The sequence below is a fragment of the Ambystoma mexicanum genome, chromosome 11 (assembly GCF_040938575.1).
Source record: "Ambystoma mexicanum isolate Mex_15411 chromosome 11, UKY_AmexF1_1, whole genome shotgun sequence".
NCBI lineage: Eukaryota > Metazoa > Chordata > Amphibia > Caudata > Ambystomatidae > Ambystoma > Ambystoma mexicanum.
In genome coordinates this window covers 1,046,869,988-1,046,888,848 of record NC_090934.1, presented here as the reverse complement: position 1 = coordinate 1,046,888,848, position 18,861 = coordinate 1,046,869,988, and the positions used below count along the sequence as shown (strand labels likewise).

General features: G+C 42.3%; 1 long non-coding RNA gene across 1 annotated transcript in view; it reads left to right on the top strand.

Annotated features, from left to right (window-relative positions):
• Positions 1–10,034, top strand: part of LOC138504076 (uncharacterized) — a 110,694-nt gene extending 100,660 nt beyond the window's left edge. The window contains exon 2 of the long non-coding RNA XR_011279765.1: positions 6,682–10,034. This is a non-coding gene — a long non-coding RNA (uncharacterized lncRNA). The remainder of the gene's footprint in view (positions 1–6,681) is intronic.
• The last annotated feature ends 8,827 nt before the right edge of the window (positions 10,035–18,861 follow it).

Sequence of the window (18,861 nt, the reverse complement as noted above, 5' to 3'; positions counted from 1 at the left end):
TTTTAACTGATGCCCCTTTTGTGATATATCTTGCAGCTACGGCGAATGCAGATGAGCGCTTGCCACAGTGCAGAGCAAATTGAGTTTTTGGAGACTCCGGAGTAGGAACGGATCGTCAGCTGTGCGCAAACGTTGAAGCGTACTATCCGGTATGCAATATTCTATGTAGCGTTAATGTTATAAGATCCAAGCTTACTGCTTTGTTTTGTCCTTGCTTCCTGGTGCAGACGAAACGCTGCGATGGACTGAATAGCGTTCAAGATCGGTACATGTGAGAAGAAGCAGAAGCTGAAGTTGCTGTCAGAGCTCATTCCAGGTAAGTATTAAGCCTGCAAGCAGCTCCGGAGAACAAGTGACGTACCGGAGGCCAGGAACAGGTGAGTTGTAACCGGCTGCAGGGAAAATGCACAAGGCACGTGAAGCAGGAATGACAGCAAGCATTACACCACTTGCTACTGCTAAGGGAAGAAAAAACACTAAGCATTGGGTGTGGCCAAGGGTGAGTTTATAATGGCGCTGGGCTGCATCTTTCCACTAGACCACCAGGAATACTTAAAATATGGGCAACTTGGGGGCCATCTTAGATATCAAGCCAAGTCCTAACTTGGCGGCCATGTTGGCAGGGGCAATTGCATTCAGTATACAGGAGCTCACACCAACCAACAACTCTCGCTGTCCATTTCCTACTAGTGCTGGCTGAATATACTTGAAGGCTTTATGAGTGAATTCCTGGTGCTCTGCTACGGTTCATGACAAGCAAGGAGAACACAGTTCCCAGTTCTTGTGGACCAACAGAAGCATGTATTGGGCCCACTAATGTGTATCGACTATTGGAGAAACAGTTTAGTCAGTGGTTTTGCATACAGCTTGTAACACACTCACTGGCACAGTACCAACATGTATCTACACCATGTCACTTCTAGCACACTAGGGGCCCGATTCTAAGGTACATGCAAAAGTAGGAAAGTGTCCTCCCATGAAGAAAGAACACTTTCCTTAAAAGCACCATATTCTGTCAAAGTGAAAATGTGGTGGCCTGGCATGAAAGCCTTGACTTTTACATGTGCTTGATTTATGACTTGACAACAGCCCTGGTAACCATCAGGAATGCAGGGCAGGCACTGGGAGCGGATTCTCCTTCCAATAGCCCTCGTATCGCATGTCACAAAACAGAATTAAAATATGGCACCTGTGCGCTGCCGTTAAACTCTACTGCACACTTTTTCCCTTTACAAAAATTGCATTTGTTATACTGCAGCACCACATTTCTAAGTTAATGAAAGGTTAAGAAAACGTTCTTCAATTGTAAAAATTGCAGTCTTTTAAGCAATGCTTGCAGTACCACTGTAGCACATGTTTCTTTCAAGATTAAAGCAACTTTTGCTGCTGGAAAGCACAACATCTCCCCTCCATTTCTTCCACTCACTTCAGAATGGTGTTGCTGGAAACTGGATTGGAGAATGTCGCTTCTTTTATCACAAGCTCAGAATCAGGCACTATGTGAGGGACTGACACAACGTTCATTGCCTCAGTTTTTCATTTGTGTCAACTGAAGAAGCACGTCATGGAAAATTATGGAGACCCAGATGACATCACAGATGAGTCTGGGGTTGAGAGCCAACAGCATCACTCTATCCAGGGACAAATGCCTTTTGGAAAGGTTTACGAGAAGGAGGAGGAGGATGTCATCCCTTCAACAACTGATGATCTTTGCTGTAGTATCCTTAGCTTTGAGGTGTGAGGGTATCCAACTTGTTCCTCCAGGAGTGAAGGAGACTCGAGAGGTACTTGTTGAGATCTGTTTCCCCCTTACCCAACTATTGGCAGTTTAGGTGTCATCTAGTGAAGAGGCCAAACACACATCACGTCTGCAGTCTCCACGCTCCACACTATGCTTCTCCACAGACACCACCCAGGCCAACGGATGTCTGCTGCTGCAACCACACCACCCCAAGCAAGCCAACTACCACCCAGTCGACAGGACCATTCAGGAGGGCTTCACCAGACTTGTTGAACTTCTTCCTGCAACAGCAGCAACAATAGGTTACTCCATCACTAAAGGATCAGGGGAGCAATGCAGAATCCAAAGTCAATGTCGGGGAGTCTATCTAGCGTGAGTTAGCTGGCCTGGTCACCAATGGGGGCAGGGCCATCTTAAGCACTTTTGGGGCCCTAGCCATGGACATCTTTGGGCCCCCCTCCACCAAACCAAAGGAAGGAAGGGATCAAGAATACTGGTTGTGCTCCCCACACCCCACGTGTTGCGCTCACAACCTATAGCTTCATATGCTGTCTTGCAGCATAATAAGAAAGTTTACTCCCTTTAAGTCCCCTTACCCTCTTCATTCTTGCTCTAATCAGAATTATAAACAAGTAGCATTTGAAGACCAACATTAGCAGTACTGAAGAGGTTACTGTTCTCGTACATACAGGATACTTTTTATCATTAGCATCCAGGAAGGTATGCAGCCTGTAGTATTAATGCAGGAACGTATGTTAAAGGTACATGTAACCCATAATAGACAGAGAACTCACATTAGCTGCCTAACAGAATGCAAAAGTGTTCATGCATGGATAGAGACCACCAATTGGAAGGAAGGAGAATGCAACACATACTGTAGCATAGATAGTGGATGCAGATTGGAAGCTATCAGGAAGGTTTAGTTATCCAGACATACTGAGATTAGAAGTGGGATATGGTTTTCAAATAGTGTTACCATTATATATCAAAGGAACACATGCCTGTGGTGTGCGCTATATAAATATGCTCACGGCTTTTAAGAAGATCATAACATGAGAAAGAGGAAATCACTCTGAAGGGCTGGCAATTTTGAAAGGTTTAGGGACTGGCAATATTGAGAGGGTAGGCAATAGATGATTAAATGAGATGCCCAGGAGACACATTGGTTAAGGGGTGAAGGGCTGAAGCTGGCATTTGTGCCAACTCTGAAATTTCTGCATTTGAACACTTTTCTTCCAGTTCTTAACATGAACTAAAACAATCTCATTTTATAAAAACAGACTTGGAAAGTACACAAATCACATTACCAAACATGACCATTTTCAAACAAAATTTTATAGAAGGGGGTTATGCAAAAGGGGAATGATTCTAGCTTCATTCTCTCCATCATCAAGGGAAATATATAAGTACCAGCATACCAATAGTTGTGATTTAACACATTTAATCTGAGTTTGTCTTTTGTATTTTAAAGCTTGAAATACTTCCAAAACAATGGCTTGTGAAATTTTCATTTATAAACGTGCATAAAAACCTTTGGTTTTTTACCAAAAAAGCAAACCGTGTTTTGTGTCAAACAAGCAGACCTTAATATATGCTTGCCTGAAGCCTGCAACATCTGGTCCGCTCTCTTCTGTCCACCAACCCTTGCACTCAAATGGCCGACAAAAGAAGAAAGATCAAATAATGGGCTAAACGATACCAGCAGCATGCAAGAAGGAAACCTCACAGAAGACAGCACAGTAATATAAGATATATTAGATGGTTTGACCAGGATCACTGTATCATCTGCTGGCAAATCCTGGATACAGCATGAACGCTTTTGTTCCATAGTCTTGAATTTGGGTTCGTTTTCACCTCTTGAACAAACAGTTTATGCCATTGTTGGAGGCGATTGCCTGAGTTTTACAACACCTCATGTGAACAAAACAATTTCTAGACCTTCACCATATGGATATGTTAGATTTTATAGCAATACCTATCTGGAGCAGGTACATTGCTGACAATAGCAGATGTTGTTCTGCAAAACCAAGTACATATGCAGGCAGGTTTATAAACTTCAGACATAGGAAAGGCTCAGCCAGCCTTGCTGGAAAGTGATATTCTAATTTTGCATTTGAACACATATCTCTGCATTGGGCGCTTCACACACTGAGCTAACTTCTGAACTATTGTGGCATTCAGTTTATCAATATGCATTTCACTGTTGCCTATTGCACATGATCAACATAATTCCCACAGGAAGGAAAGCATGCTACAGAGGTGTGCAGTAAGGAACAAACACATTAGTATAGCACAGTGAACAGAGAAAGCAATACATGATGAATTGATCAAGACAGTATGCACTTGCCAAAACAGAAAGGCAATGGGTTTAGAGCCTCAGCAGCACCCCATAAAATAGCCTGACGTGTGCTATTTAAGACTGGTGAACAATGGAATCTTACTTCCTCAGATCCGGCAGCCCTCTGGGGCCCCCTCCAGGGTGGGGGCCCTGGGCAAGTGTCCCTTTTGCCCTCCCATAAAAACATCTCTGAGTGGGGGCAACTTGACAAGACACTCCTGAGAGTGGGGAATACATTTGAGGAGCAGGTGACGCAACAGAACAGGCAAATGGACAGGATGGCATTTGGAATGTCTGTGATGGCATTGGCATGCCACCTTGTGCCACAGCCTCCCTTTAGTCTAACTGGTCACATAGTGCTGCTCGGTCCCAAGGGCCAGCAGCCTCAAGAGAGGAAGAAACCCAAATTCCAGGGTTAGCTTGCACCCAGGATCGACATAGCTGTCCCAGGAAACAGCCAACAATGACGTAGTACAAATCTCTTTCTTCTCATCATCTTTTATCTCCTCCGCCCCTTCCACCTTCTGCCCCAACTCCTGCCAACGCGCACTGGACACTGCAACATGCATCCCCACCTGTAAACATGCACACTCATCACGCCCCTGCGCATTTCCCACCCACCATCCTCTCCACATTGTAATGCACTTAAACCAAATAAATCACTGTCACAGAAGACACGTGTTTTAGTCCTTCCTCACTTGTGCAAATTAGAGTCATGAAAGTGATAGGTATGACATTTCAAGTGTGAGCCATAGACAGCAATGCTATTTGCTGCAGCCTGCGTGGGAGAAGGGTGTCACTCTGACACTTGGAGGTTGACTGGAAACATGTGGAGGAATGCAGCCATTGTGCATGTCTGAAATAAGGCATTCCTCCAGCCATCACGCATGTTACAATACACATCTCACCAGGCCTATTTCTCCCCAAAGTGCACAGTGATCATCATCGTCCGTCGCAGGGGCGTTGCTAGGGGGGGGCTCAGGGGGCTATAGCCCCTGATCTTTTGGTTGTAGCCCCGGATAGAATCTCAGGAGCTACAGCCAAAAGACTAGCTAGCCCCCAGTCCCAACAGTTCTGACATCAGTTTAGCCCCGGGTCTTTTCCAGACCTAGCAACTCCCCTGGTCCGTCGCAGGCCACAGACGAAATGATTGGCACATGGGGTGATTCACCTGTCAGGCATAAAGGCAACATACATCCAAGAGGATTGCACAACTGGATATCACATGACACTCTTTTGGGAAACCATAGGCAGCAGCAACACACAGGGGAGATGTCTCCTCTGGCAGCAGCTCATGTGCTGCCGAATTTAGGGTGCATAGTAGACAAGTCACACATCAGGCCAGCGCCTCGAATAGGCAGCTTGCAACAGCTGGTATCTTTCATTGTCAGCCAGACACTAATCGAGGCGCCCCACGCCACAGTTGTGCAAACGCAAGACATGCATTTATTGTTGGATGTAGCGATCTGTTCAATGGCACATGATACAATGGCAAGTCTGTGCTGTGCTGGAAAGGCACAAAGACCTTAGCTTACATGACCACAATCTGCAGCGTGGTCGCATCTGCATGCCCCCCTGATCCCGGACCTAAAGGCATTCCAGATAGGGCAAAGGGGATTCTAAGTGCCCGGACCAAATGCAAGTGATTGCGGGAGCACGGCCATTAAAATAAGACCAATGCCACAAAATATTGCCTGCCCTTGCTGCATGCGACGTCTGAACGCAGGAAACTATGCTGTGCCTAAACATGTATCCACATGTAGAACGACATCTTCCATTACAATGTTTCAAAGACGTTGAGGGAAAATGGCGCCCGAATAACCGAATGTTTTGGCAAACGTGTTTTTCCAGATTCCTTACCGAAAGGCCCAACATTCGATGGTTAGGAGAAAGCATATTGTGCATAGCCATTATCCGATGCTTCCAACTTTCGAGCGCACCTCACATCACACTACATTTAGCAGCACTCTTGTGCACGATCAATAAACACGTTGTAGTACAGAAGGGCTCACCTAACCACGGCCCGCCTTGCTGGTGTCTAGCTGGCCTCCTTCCGGATAACCCCTGGGGGAGCCTCGTGCTTTCCCTCCCACGCTGCAAAGCCATTACCCTGCTGCTGTTTACTGTTTTATCAAGTGGTCAGAAGGAATGGAGGCTGAAATCGCTGCAAGCTGATACTGCAATGTTTTAACATGCTTCTAATTGGTGCCATAAAATAAAACACAACCACTTAGGGCCATATTGAGAGGAGCTGTGGGCTTACAAAGCCCTCTCTGTGGATGAAAGACGGCTCACCAGCTAAGAGGTGTTAAACTGACGCATCAAATTTTAATAAGCACTTTAATGCAGGGCCGCTGTTTGCTGGCTTTTTCTATATTAAGATCGGTGGCCCTGCCTATGTCAGGCCTACCTCTAAGAGGAGAGCCGCAGTAAGAAATGTTGCCTTTATCAAGGGCAAGAGGGAAAATATTATTCATTATCGCTTCGCTCTGATAATTTTTAGGCTCGACCGCAAGCTTATTGCTATTGCTGAATGCAACTAACCAATCACTCAGTCAGCTCTGCTCCTTTGCAATAACTATTTTTTTCTCTCTTCTACTAGACTCAAAAATGTCAGATGTGTGGACTCAGATTCTTCTAGAAATGCTCGCCCCTCCCCCCCTTCAGCCTACTTCTGCAGGAGTCTGTCCTGATACATTCTGGTTTCACCATCACCGTCTTGTGGCGTATGCTGGATTGGACTTTTATGGACTTCATTGATTCACGGTGCGTCACCCTTTCTCAACTCTCATGATGGACTTCCTTTGCATCTTGTTCTCATGGTGGCCCTGAATCATGCTGTTCCCATCTTCAGCTTGTATCCTGGCTTGCAACATTATGTGTTACTACTGACTTCTGCAATTGTATTCGCTTTCCCCTCTTGCTTCTCCAATTATTTTGACTGCTTTCTCTCTGTTCTCTCCTCCTCCCCTTTCTCTCTTTTCCAATCTACTCCCCTTACTTTCTTCTATGCACTTACTCTGTCAGAATTGTCCCTGTATCTAGTATGATAGCAACATCGTCTGTCTCCTCCCCCACCCCTTACCTGCCCCCTGCCCTTCCCTCTCCAGCACTATCTGAAATGCCGTCAGCCCGAGTATGATAGTTAATTTCACATCATTGCTGTTCATGGCCTGTAAGAATGTCATTGTATTTTCCCATGTTCCCTCCCTTGCCCTGAAGTGCTTTGAAACACATTGTGTATAGGCGCTATATGAATAGACATATCATATCTCCACAGGAGCTATTTCTATCCCTAAACATTGTGCCGTCCATCTTATTCTGTGATCCAGTTCATGCTGGAAACAACATGTGGCTGGTTTCTGGTCTCTGCCAATGTTTGGATCAGATCACTGGTGTCCGTTCTCCTTCCTCTACCATGCATTCACATGATACCTTACTTAATGCAGAGCTCTCTACACAGGGAAACTGGAAGCATCCAAATTATGGGTGACTCAAGGGTTCCACACAGTTTAAACAGCTTTTGAGAATCTACCACACAAACATAGTGCTTCACTCATGATAACAACCCATGTGTTGTGGGGTAAATATAGCCAGTGAATGTCAGAAACAAAGAGGCCAGGCCAGGCCAATATGTAAGAGTGATGCTGGCTGGTGCCATCCATTGGAAAATGTAGGCCAGTCCAAAACACATATTTTTCAAACTTAAGGCCAAGTGACATGGAAAGAAATGGGCCTAGTTACAATCTAATCAAATTGACAAGTGCGTAAATGGAGAAAGACACTTACTTTTCACAAATGAACTGACACTTTCAAAAGGCCTAGTTGGAACATTGGGATTCTCATGTTATTTCAACTCTTATAATAAAGAAAGACATTACACATGGATAGATTAAAAACTGTGGCAGAACATGTGGGATGAAAATAAATAGTTGTACATTTGAAAGCTAAAAAGGAGGAATGAACCCTGATATTTAAGAAACAAAATGAAGGACAGAGCACATTCATCAGGAAGAAAGACATTAAACCCATCATATAAAATTACAGCATTACCAAAGAAGGCCCTATTTCATTTGGTGTAGATTTGAATACTGCTTCCTTATGTAACTACGGACTATCTATGTTGAGAGAGTGAATGTATTTCTTTTAATACAGTATGCGAAGAAAAATGGTATTTAGAAATAGCAGACCTAAATGTAATCTGAAATGCAACATGTTAAACATACAGTGCCAATGGGAAATGTTATACCTTTAGGACCATGCCGGTAACTGGCTGATGATGTTTTTCTCCACTGAGCTGCTGGGTATCTGGAATTGTGACCCCCACCTTTGGGGCTGGGTTCGCCAAGGCAACCAGCCTTTAAATTCAGTAAAAATATAAAGAAATATAAAGCTAGAGAACGATTTGTGGTGAATTGCTGATTACACAACCAACAGACACGACCTTTAAGGTCAGGTTCCCCATAAAAAGTACATTTAGTTCTGAACAAAGACCATTTGAAACCTGAACTCCAGACCTTTTGGGGCCGGGCCCACCAAGAAGAATTGTCAATTAGTTGCTGATAACATGTCCTGCAGAAGTGACCCTGAGATCAAGCTTCACATAAACTGTACATTAAGCACAGAGAAAGGCCTTGAAGCCAAGCAGAAGAAATATTATGATAAACACGGATAAACCAGATGGCTGGTCAAACGTCTTAAGAAGAAATTAAACTTACTAAGACAGGTTATGCCCTGCCATTGATTAAACACTGAATACAGGTTTTCCTTCATAAAATGAGCAGTGTGTGTCCTATAGAGCATCCCATGTAAGTAGGTATCCCAAAGCCATTAATTGTGTGAGCGGTCACCTGCATTTATCCCTTTCCATTGGTGGATCAAGGAGGTGGAGAAACTGGATAGGCCCTTTGCACAATGTATTAAATCTCAATTAAACCTTTTCCCCATAGACAACCACCCCTCTGTTAAAATTGTACTGTGTTGGGAACTGCCTGCCATAATCCTTTCCATTGAAGTGTGGGCAGGGGGGAAGCTGTGTAGATTCTTAGCACATTGGATTAAAGTAAATCAATTAATGCCCATATAGAAAATTACCAGTTGAGTGTTGTTAGAATTCAAAACTAACAAAATTCATGCCTAGTGTGTTGTAGCTGGTATAGACCATAAAGACTTGGTTGATGGTTTCTGAAATCCTTCACTTCCACATAGAAATGGGGGGATGCCGCAATCCCAAACAAGAAGTAAACCAAAAAACACCACCATTCAGGTCAGTGTGGAGGGTGCAAAAACAAAATTTCCCATTCATCCCCATCCATTTTAAATCAGAATGACCAGGTATTGCACCTCATCTATATGTGCGTTGCAAAACTAAATTTCCCATTCATTTTAAATCAGAATTACAAATTATTGCATCTCATCTGTATGTGTGTACAAAACGAGATGTTCCCTGTGGTTCCAATTTTTCTATGATCCCAAGTTATCAAGTCCTGCCTTTTATTTTCATGTGTGGTGAAAAACAATTTTCATTTGAGTTCCTTTTTCCCAACTTTGCCTTTTAGATAAAAGCGGAACAACGATTTTTCCCAGTGAATTCCATTCCCAAACCTTTTGAAATCAGCAGCCATAACATATTTTCCATTGTGCTCTCACTCCCTGCACCTTGCCTTTCAATCAAAGCAGTCATATTTAATTGAGACCTGGAGGGTGGGGGTTGCTGCGAGAAAAACGTTGTTTCAAATTAAGTCATTCATGTGGATCCTGTATTGTGAATGTTTTCCATTGGTTAAATCAAAATTAAATCTGTTATAAGTTCTTATTGCATGTTTCAAAATGTCATCTGTGTTGTTTGAATAGAGTTATTGTTCTGATTTTGGGTGTTGCCACAGCATGGTTGCTGATGTTAGCATTGTATAAAATATTAAATAAATACATAAATAAATATATATTCTTACTACGCACCGGCCTAGTTCCTAGTCCATTGGTGACAAAGGGTATTTTTTGGGGTTGGATGCGAGACTCGTTGGAGATCTCACCAAATTGAGCTTGAAATAAAAAGTGCTTTATTGAGCGCCACCTTGCTTGGGGGGCAAAGAAACTCCCTGAGTTGAGTGTGACCACGACAGTGTGCCTATAAAATGTCCCTTTATGTTACACGGGCTGGCAGGCCCGGTAGGGCAGAGGGACTTGTATATTATTAAACTGGAAAGTTTAATAACTTGGGTGCCCAGCCACCAAAATATGTTGTTTTCCATAACAGAGTGGATGGGTCTGTGAGCAACAGAAACTATTTTGAGTCACTGAATTTTCTACGGGGTCTCCCACAAATATTAATTTACACTGAGCATCTAAGACCATAGAAATGGCAGCAGTGCATGGTACAAATCATCTTAACATAACAGCACTCAGGGTAGAGGACTGAGGAATTCAAAACTGGTTATGGTCTCACAGCAAAAAGATGTTACAAAATAAAGCTGGATGACATCACCTAGTCCATAACATGTGAATATTCACTTAGAGTCGGTTTGACGCCTTTCTGCTTGGGGCCTTATGGCAGGCTCGGATTGGTTTATAGGGTAATAGGGCAATGCCCGAACCAAAAACACAAAATGCTAGTATGGGCCAATTCTTTAGGTCAATATGAGCCACTTGTTTGGCCCATGTGTGTCAGTTGGATGAGGTACTTCAATATGCTCATTTCTGCTGAATAAATATTCTTCAAGTTACACAATTAGCATCACATTTGATAAATACAACTCTCCCTTGAGTACTGCTCAAACAGTCTATCACAAAGGGAATGAATTTCCATTTGCAATGGTGGGCCACTTTTTCATTGGAGCCTGAGACAATTTAATGCCCCTGTTCGACCCTGCATGACAGCATTTTGAAATGGAGATCCCTTGTCTATCATCTATTACTACATGAAAATTCAAATCCTGACTATTGTATGTCCTTTAAATAAGCCAGACAATGAGTTCCTGGGGGTCTGAGAGCCAGGGAATGATGCTTTCATATATGATAGTGAACTCTCAGGGCTCCCACACAATACTGTGTCTAGTGTGCTTTCGCCCACGTTGTAATTCAGAACCTGCCCCACAGTTCATAACCAAAAACTGTAGTATGCATTAAAATGACGGAGAAATCTCTGACAAGAGAATTCTGTTGCAAGACCTTGTTAATGGTACTATATGCACCCCATACTTTGCAAGCCAATCCATAAGACAGATTGACTGACAGTTCATCTGTGATAGCAGGTAGCGGCTTGTGGTACGTACCAAAAGACGAGTGGTATCCACCTATGTATGAGCAGCATGGAGAGGCTGACTGGTGCTGTCATCATGGGCCTCCTATTTACAAGATGGGCACCCAGCCCTTTGAGCCCTCGGCATGTAGCTCTATTGGCAAATGCAGAAGGAAATGGCATTTCTTTCAGCACACAAGGGGAGGAAACAGGGCCAATAACAAGGGACTTTATTCAGGGGTTGCCAGGGGTCGCAACCGATGTCTCCCTTGCTACCCCTAAAAAATAAACTTTTTTTTTAACTTGAGGGTCCTGGGCTGTGGCCAGCAGTATGTGGCTCTTTGGGCCAGCAGCATGTGGCCCTTTGTTTCTGGAGTGGCTGGTTTTGTGATAGCTATAGCCGTCAAGATAGCTCAGAGGGTTGAACACTCGCTGCTGCAATGTGCGTGTGATCTGCAGGTTGCAGATTCAGCTCCTGGCAAGGTCAACTCAGCCTTTCATCCTGCTGAGGTTGCTAAATGAACACCAATACGGGTTGGGAGATATTGTATGCATATTTGTTCTATATAAAATGCTTATCGTAAGTGCTGTATAACAACACATCATTATCGGTTGGCCGTGGATGTCTGCTTGCATTCACAGTAATTTGGTAAATGGGCCTATAAGCACTGATATTAATGATACATATGGTGATCCATTCTTGTACACAATGTATATCACTTTACAGTTATATCGTAACCATGTTTTTTGTAGTGTACTTAGAAACAATGCTATGTGATGCCACTTGCTGTTTTATCAAGGGGTCAAAGGTCGCGTTCCATCACTTCCTGTGATGACACTTTGGGGTGGGGTCACATGACATCACTTCCTGTGATGTCATCAGAGGTCAAGGGTTGTGTGATGTCACTTTCGCTATCCCTGACATTTTGGTGAAATGACTTTCCTGCCAATAACTCGAGACCAATCACATGCCCTAGGCAATTTTCAAGCCCATTTGCCATCTCTCAACCCCTTAAACCAACATACTTCAAAAGGAGAAGTGAATAAAAGGTAACTGAGGGAACATAGAAGTAAATAATTCGATGTCATATTTGAAGGGAGATGGACAAGGAGAGGGAGGGAGAGAGAGAGAGAGAGAGAGAGAGAGAGAGAGAGAGAGAAAGAGAGAGAGAGAGAGAGAGAGAGAGAGTGAGAGAGAGAGAGAGAGACAGCGAGAGAGAGAGAGAGAGAGAGAGAGGCTTAAACTCTGTGACAGAGAGAAAGAGAGTGAAAGAGAGGAATAGAGCACGAGTAGAAACCTCAGGATAAGAGAGAGGAGGAGAAGGAGAAGAAACATCAATTTATAGAGAGTGGTGAGGGGGTCACAGAGTGAGAGAGAAATAAGAGGGAGGAAAAAAACACTGGGATGGAGCAACGAGGAGGAATGTTAAGTGAGAGAGCGCAAAAAGGAGGAGAAAGAGGATCTTGTGACAGACAGGGCATCTATGGAGTTGGAGGAATATCTATGGAGAGACAGTAGACAGTGGAGTGGAAGGTGGGACACCTGGATATTGAAAGAAGGTTGCAGAGGACAGGAGAGAAGGGGGGGCAGAAAGGAGGCAAGTGTACAACAGAGGGAGGAATGAGAATGCAAGAAGGAGAGAAGCCACCACCAGAAAGAAAGTAGGTGGCAAGCTGCTGAGCTAGGCTGGGAGCTGGCTGAGCAAACGTCATCTAAAGGGCCAGAGATGTGTGACAAATAGGAGAAGAGAAGGCCATGGTGAACGGAGGATAGCACAGAGGCAATCCGCTGGTCAGGCAGAGCAACAAAGGTTTGTATCCCGGATCTGCGCTTACAAACCAAACTCAGGTATGGTATTAGGCACGTTATAAAAAAACAATTATATTTAACAAAAATATTACAGCAGTCAACTAAGTCCTTGCCTGTAGTGGAATGGAGTAGTACCTTTGGGTTCAACCTTTGCTAAAGATAAGCATGCTCAGGAACACCATAAAATGGCAGAGGCAGTTTTCTTAATGCAGGGTAAAGATGCAAAGATCAGAAAGATGGGAACAAACACACAGAATTGTCCTAAAGTAGTGTAAAAGCTCAGGAGAAAGCGCATCACTCTTTGTTCATGGAACCTTATTACTGTTTGTGATAACAATGCTTCATTTGATTCTTCCACCAGAAAATCCCCATTTGATATTAAGCCTCATTGTAATAATATACAGACGATAGGATAACTTTTGTTTTGAGACATCTTCTGATCCATTGGCCCTCATATGTGGTGTCAAGAGTGCGAACACACACATTGAGAAAGTAGAACCTAAACCAGCACCCAAAATGCCAATAGAGTTAACTTGCAAATTGATTTTGACTCCTTTGTATATCTAATTTATGGAGAGAAGAAATAATCTTTCAAGAATTTAAGAGCTCACAGATTAGGGCACTTTAGGCACAACTGAATGTCCCTGTTTTGCCATCAGACTACCATCAACCTGACCCGTTACTTTGACTGTGATGTAGACATGTTCACTTTGTCTAATGACCAAAAACGTAAGGTCAGAAAGACCAACCTCAAGAAAACGTAGTAACCTGCAGGCCCTGTAACCCTGGAGGTATAAACCTGGATGGAAGACTGGCACAGATGGGCAGTGTAACCATGCCTTCTCACGAGCTGTGGAATCAACTAACTCCCTATACCGCTAAGAAAATTCCAAAGAAATATGAGAACCTAGCACACAGAAGCCATTTGGAAGGCCTCATGCATCTGTTCACACAAACCCAGCTAAGGCAATCACAGAAGAATGATACAGCAGCCGGACCTGCACAAACCCCGATATGGCAGTTCTGGGACAACTGAACGTAATTGGTAACTGAAGATGATCTAGATCGCTGGAGGGCCTCACCCTCCCCCAGCCTACATGCACACATATTGTGTTTCCTCACAGTAGAGGGCAAGTGGTGGCAACTGTGAAATGAGAGAAGGACCAATGAAGAAGATTCATTGCCTCTCTTTCGTAAGGTGAATTACAGAATTTGAAACCCAATTTACTTGATGTATACATGCCTTACAACACACAATAAATAAATAAATAACAAATCCTCAACCTATTGGGCATATTACCTATGGAAAGGGTTGTCCATGATCCTGAATGCCACCAGAAGCTTCAATATCTTTAGCTACAAACCCTTGGAGATGCAATATCATCCCTCTTACAGGATACCAGGTTTTCTTGGAAAGTAAATAGAAGGAATTAAATTATATCAATTGAAAGAGTCTCTGTTACTGCAGCAGTTTTGGAACTCGCCTCTATTGCTCCAGAGAGTTTGCAGAACCAGACAACCTTAGACCAATCCATTCAGAGGCCAATGGAATTCCAGAGGGCCTATCAACCATGCCACACCCATCTGAAACCTCCAATTTAAAAGGGGCTGCCCACAGAAATTAAGAGTGAAAAAAGACACCTTCACTAGAGCACGATCTTTTCTTGAACAAGTTCCAATGAGACATTATTTCATTCGCGGGTTGCCCCACACTAAGGTGATAATCCCTCCTACCAAGTGGGAATATAATATCTATTTCATCAAAAGAAGGGACGTATACATACTTATAGACATGGACTGTTATCTTCAAAACTCTGGAAACACTAACACATACAACCACTCAACAAATGTGGGCTGTATGAAACCTAAACAATGGCATATATCAAAAAACAAGGAAATGTATCCTTAAAATTTCATCTTTTAATTCATTTATAAAAAAGCACAAATATCAAAAACATTAGTACATTTATACCATATAAAAAATATACACATATTTAAAAGTAGTCATTCCACCATATAAAGTCAAGTTGAACAAACACTCATAAACATATGCAGTAGCAACTTAATTCCTCTTGCTTTCTACTGTATATAAACAATTAGCCCAACTTATATAAGTTTCTGTCCTTGATGTTGCTATTAACTGGACATTCTTCAGGGGCAGAAGAATTTTTGTTTTGTGCTTCCTGTAGACTTATTCTCTATGTTCCTGGTTCCTATAGCTGAAGATACATACAAACATAAAACATATTACTACATGGGCATAATTGGTTAATTCATTAAACCTAGCCAACCTAATCACCATTAGGATGCATCAAGAATACAATATATCATATACTAATGCTTCTTACTTGTAACAGTAAATGTTGTTCAAGTTTATATGACAATTATACATTTGTCCTTCACTTTCACAATGGTTTTCGAGGAACAGCCAAATTGCTCACCAGATTCTCTGATATCATTATAGACTAATTCATACCTTCTCAAACATAGTATAATCATCAATCTCACTCGTAATATATGAAAAAACCGGGGGTGAAAAAATCATCCAGAGTAAGATCTCACCTCTGTCCCAGTACAAGTTTTTATCTCTCTTGGCAAAGGTTTTGTAAATTCTTTTAGGCCCGTCACAGGACAATGCATTTACCATGTGGGTTAAGCATAAGATCTAGTAAGAGCGGAAAAAAAACTCTATAAGTTTGTAAAGTGATGAGACGAAAAAAGACTTACATAAAAGACTTTCAAAGAAATGGAAAGCGGGTAGATCCACAACCATAACAAAAGTCAAAACTATTTACCTTCGTATCATTGGTTTTTAAGATATTATTATCTAGGATCTTATGGTATTTAAAATACGCTTCCAATCCCTGGTTTGTTGATCACTTAATGGGAGGGATGGCGTGTCACCTAAAACGATAAACACAAAAAATACCCCTCAATATTTACAATAATGGATTGTCTATGGAGGCTGAACTTATCTGCCCTTTCAAAATCCCTGGCTTACCTCTAAACAAGAGCTTTCTCTAGCAAATCTGCAGTCTGTTGTTCTGTATTACTGACTCGCCTGTAATGCGGTCCTTATCAAGCCCGTTGTGCGTTGCAATCATGCGCAGGCCGATGACGTCATCACGTACAACGTAACGCGATGACGTCACGGGGAAATCGCGCCATTTCCTAGGTGATCCGCTGTGCATTTACTAACCCCTGTTCTAGTTCCAAGTATTTACTAACCTTTGTACAACGTAACGCGATGACGTCACAGGGAAATCACGCCATTTCCTAGGTGATCCGCTGTGTATTTACTAACCTTAGTTCTAGTTCTAAGTAGGGCATAAGGTAAGAGGATTACTTGCACGGCCACCCAGTTCTCTTAAACATCGTACTAAGGCAGATTGTAAAAGCCTATATTTAGGACCTATAACAAAAATGTAACTACTCCATAGGACCACCCTACATTGATAGATCTATATATAACTCAGAGGACTAGAACATAATGTATCACCACCGATCATCGGTGTAAATTCATTTAAGTGATTACCCTACATCAATATGAAGTGTCAAGATTCCATTACATCATTGCATATTACATAGGTTTGGCAGATATACACATTTTTAGTATTCAATCCCCATCCTTAGGGACTGTCAACAGAGGATGCAAGGCTCACAAAACCAAACCATCGAATATACGATGACATTTCATTTAATATTGTGCCATTCAATGTTTTCCTTTAGCCCTGTTAAATGGCTGTTAGTTAGGAAAATTAATTTTTGTTCCAAGTTAATCAATTTTCTATTGATATCTTCCTGAGTTGTCCCCTTTACTTTCTTCAGGATACACCATTCAAAATCCATAAATGAATGGCCTTTTTCCTCAAAATGTTTGACCAGTGGGGCTTTCTCAATATGATTTTTTAGGCAACTCCTATGTTCTATCATGCGAGTCTTGCATTTTCTGTTGGTCTTCCCTATGTACAATAGGTCACATGGACATCTAATCATGTAAATTACATTATTTGTTTGGCAATTAGTATGTTCTTTCATTAGCCAATCTGTTTTCAAGCCCAAATCTACTGAAATTATTTTTCGTGTTAGAGGGCACATAACGCAATTACCACAAGGATGGTGTCCTACAACCCTTGGTGCTCCCCACAAAGTACTCTGTCTGACATCTGTGTTGTGTACTTTCTGTATGTCATTCCTCATCACGAAGTTATGGATGTTGGTACTTTTCTTAAATGCCACTACCGGAGGCGGAATATTCATGATCTTTTTCCAATTCCTATAAATGATGTTTTTGACTTTATAGGATATATTGCTGTAGGTGTTGACAAATACCAATGGGCTCTCTGAAGTGTCTCTTCTTTTCTTTTCGAAAAGGGCTTCTCGATGGTTATTAAAAGCTCTCTTGGCTGATTGTTTAACAATCTTAGCTGGATACCCTCTCTCCGTGAGTTTATTAATCAGTGTGTTAGCACCTTCTTCATAATCCGACCTAGTGCTGCTATTGCGTTTAAGGCGCAAAAATTGTCCAAAGGGTAAATTATCCCGCACATGTTTTGCATGGTGACTACCGTAGTGTAATAGTGCGTTCTTATCAGTATTTTTTACAAATGGTTTGACCCACAGTTGATTGTCTCTATGATAGATAGTTAGATCTAAATAATTGACCTCTTTAGAACTCATAGATGCTGTAAATTTTAAATATCTGTTCTGATTATTTAACCATACAAAAAAATTATTGGCTTCCTCTGTGGTTCCATGCCATACCATAAAAACATCATCAATATATCTCAGCCATTGTGATATCTGATGTCTAAAGGGATTGACTTCAGAATAAATAACAGTTTGTTCCACCATGTCTACATATAAATTGGATAGATTAGGGGCCATTGCTGCACCCATAGCAGTCCCTTCTACCTGAATGTAAAACTGTCCCAAGAATTGAAAAAAATTATTGGTAAGGGCCATTTCGGCACACCATACAATAAAGGCATTACTGACTGGATGATTGTCTTCTCGTTTTAGCAGGGTTTCTTCAACCACTTCAAGGGTGGCTCTTTGAGGGATGTTAGTATATAGTGATTGTATGTCCAAACAGATCAAAATATCTGTAATAGGATCAAACATCAACCCTTCAATTTTGACAATGGCATCCCTAGTATCTTGCACATAACTTTGCATTTTGGTTACAAAAGGACGTAGATAAAAATCTATGTATTTGGACAAAGGTTCTAGAATGGAGTTGACGCCCGAAACTATGGGCCTGCCCGGGGGTTTTTCCTTATTTTTGTGGAGTTTAGGCAAAATGTAAAATATTGGAACTCTCGCTGTTTCCCTGGTGAGATAGTCACCTTCCTGTTTACTGATAAGCTCAAGTTCCAATGAGGCCACTATAGAAAAGGAATGTCACCCTTACTTCAGACCTTGAGGTAATGCTGACAATAAAATCCACTGACTTCCAATTGAAGGGATGCAAAAGTGTACCTCGCATTGTTTTGTATGTAGGACGGTGGGGCACATTGCCAGAGCTAGCCACCTTCCCCCCACGCCGCCCCACCCCCCAAAAAAGGAGCACTTCTACACAAGGTACTGATGGACAGGACCAGGGACAGTCTGACAGAACACCTAGAAATGTTGGCGCAGGCAATAGTGTGGAAGGCAATTATATCCTGTTTGGCTTTGATGAGAAAACTGTCAACACCCAAAGGGTAGGCCATCCAAAGGGAGGCAGTAGTAAG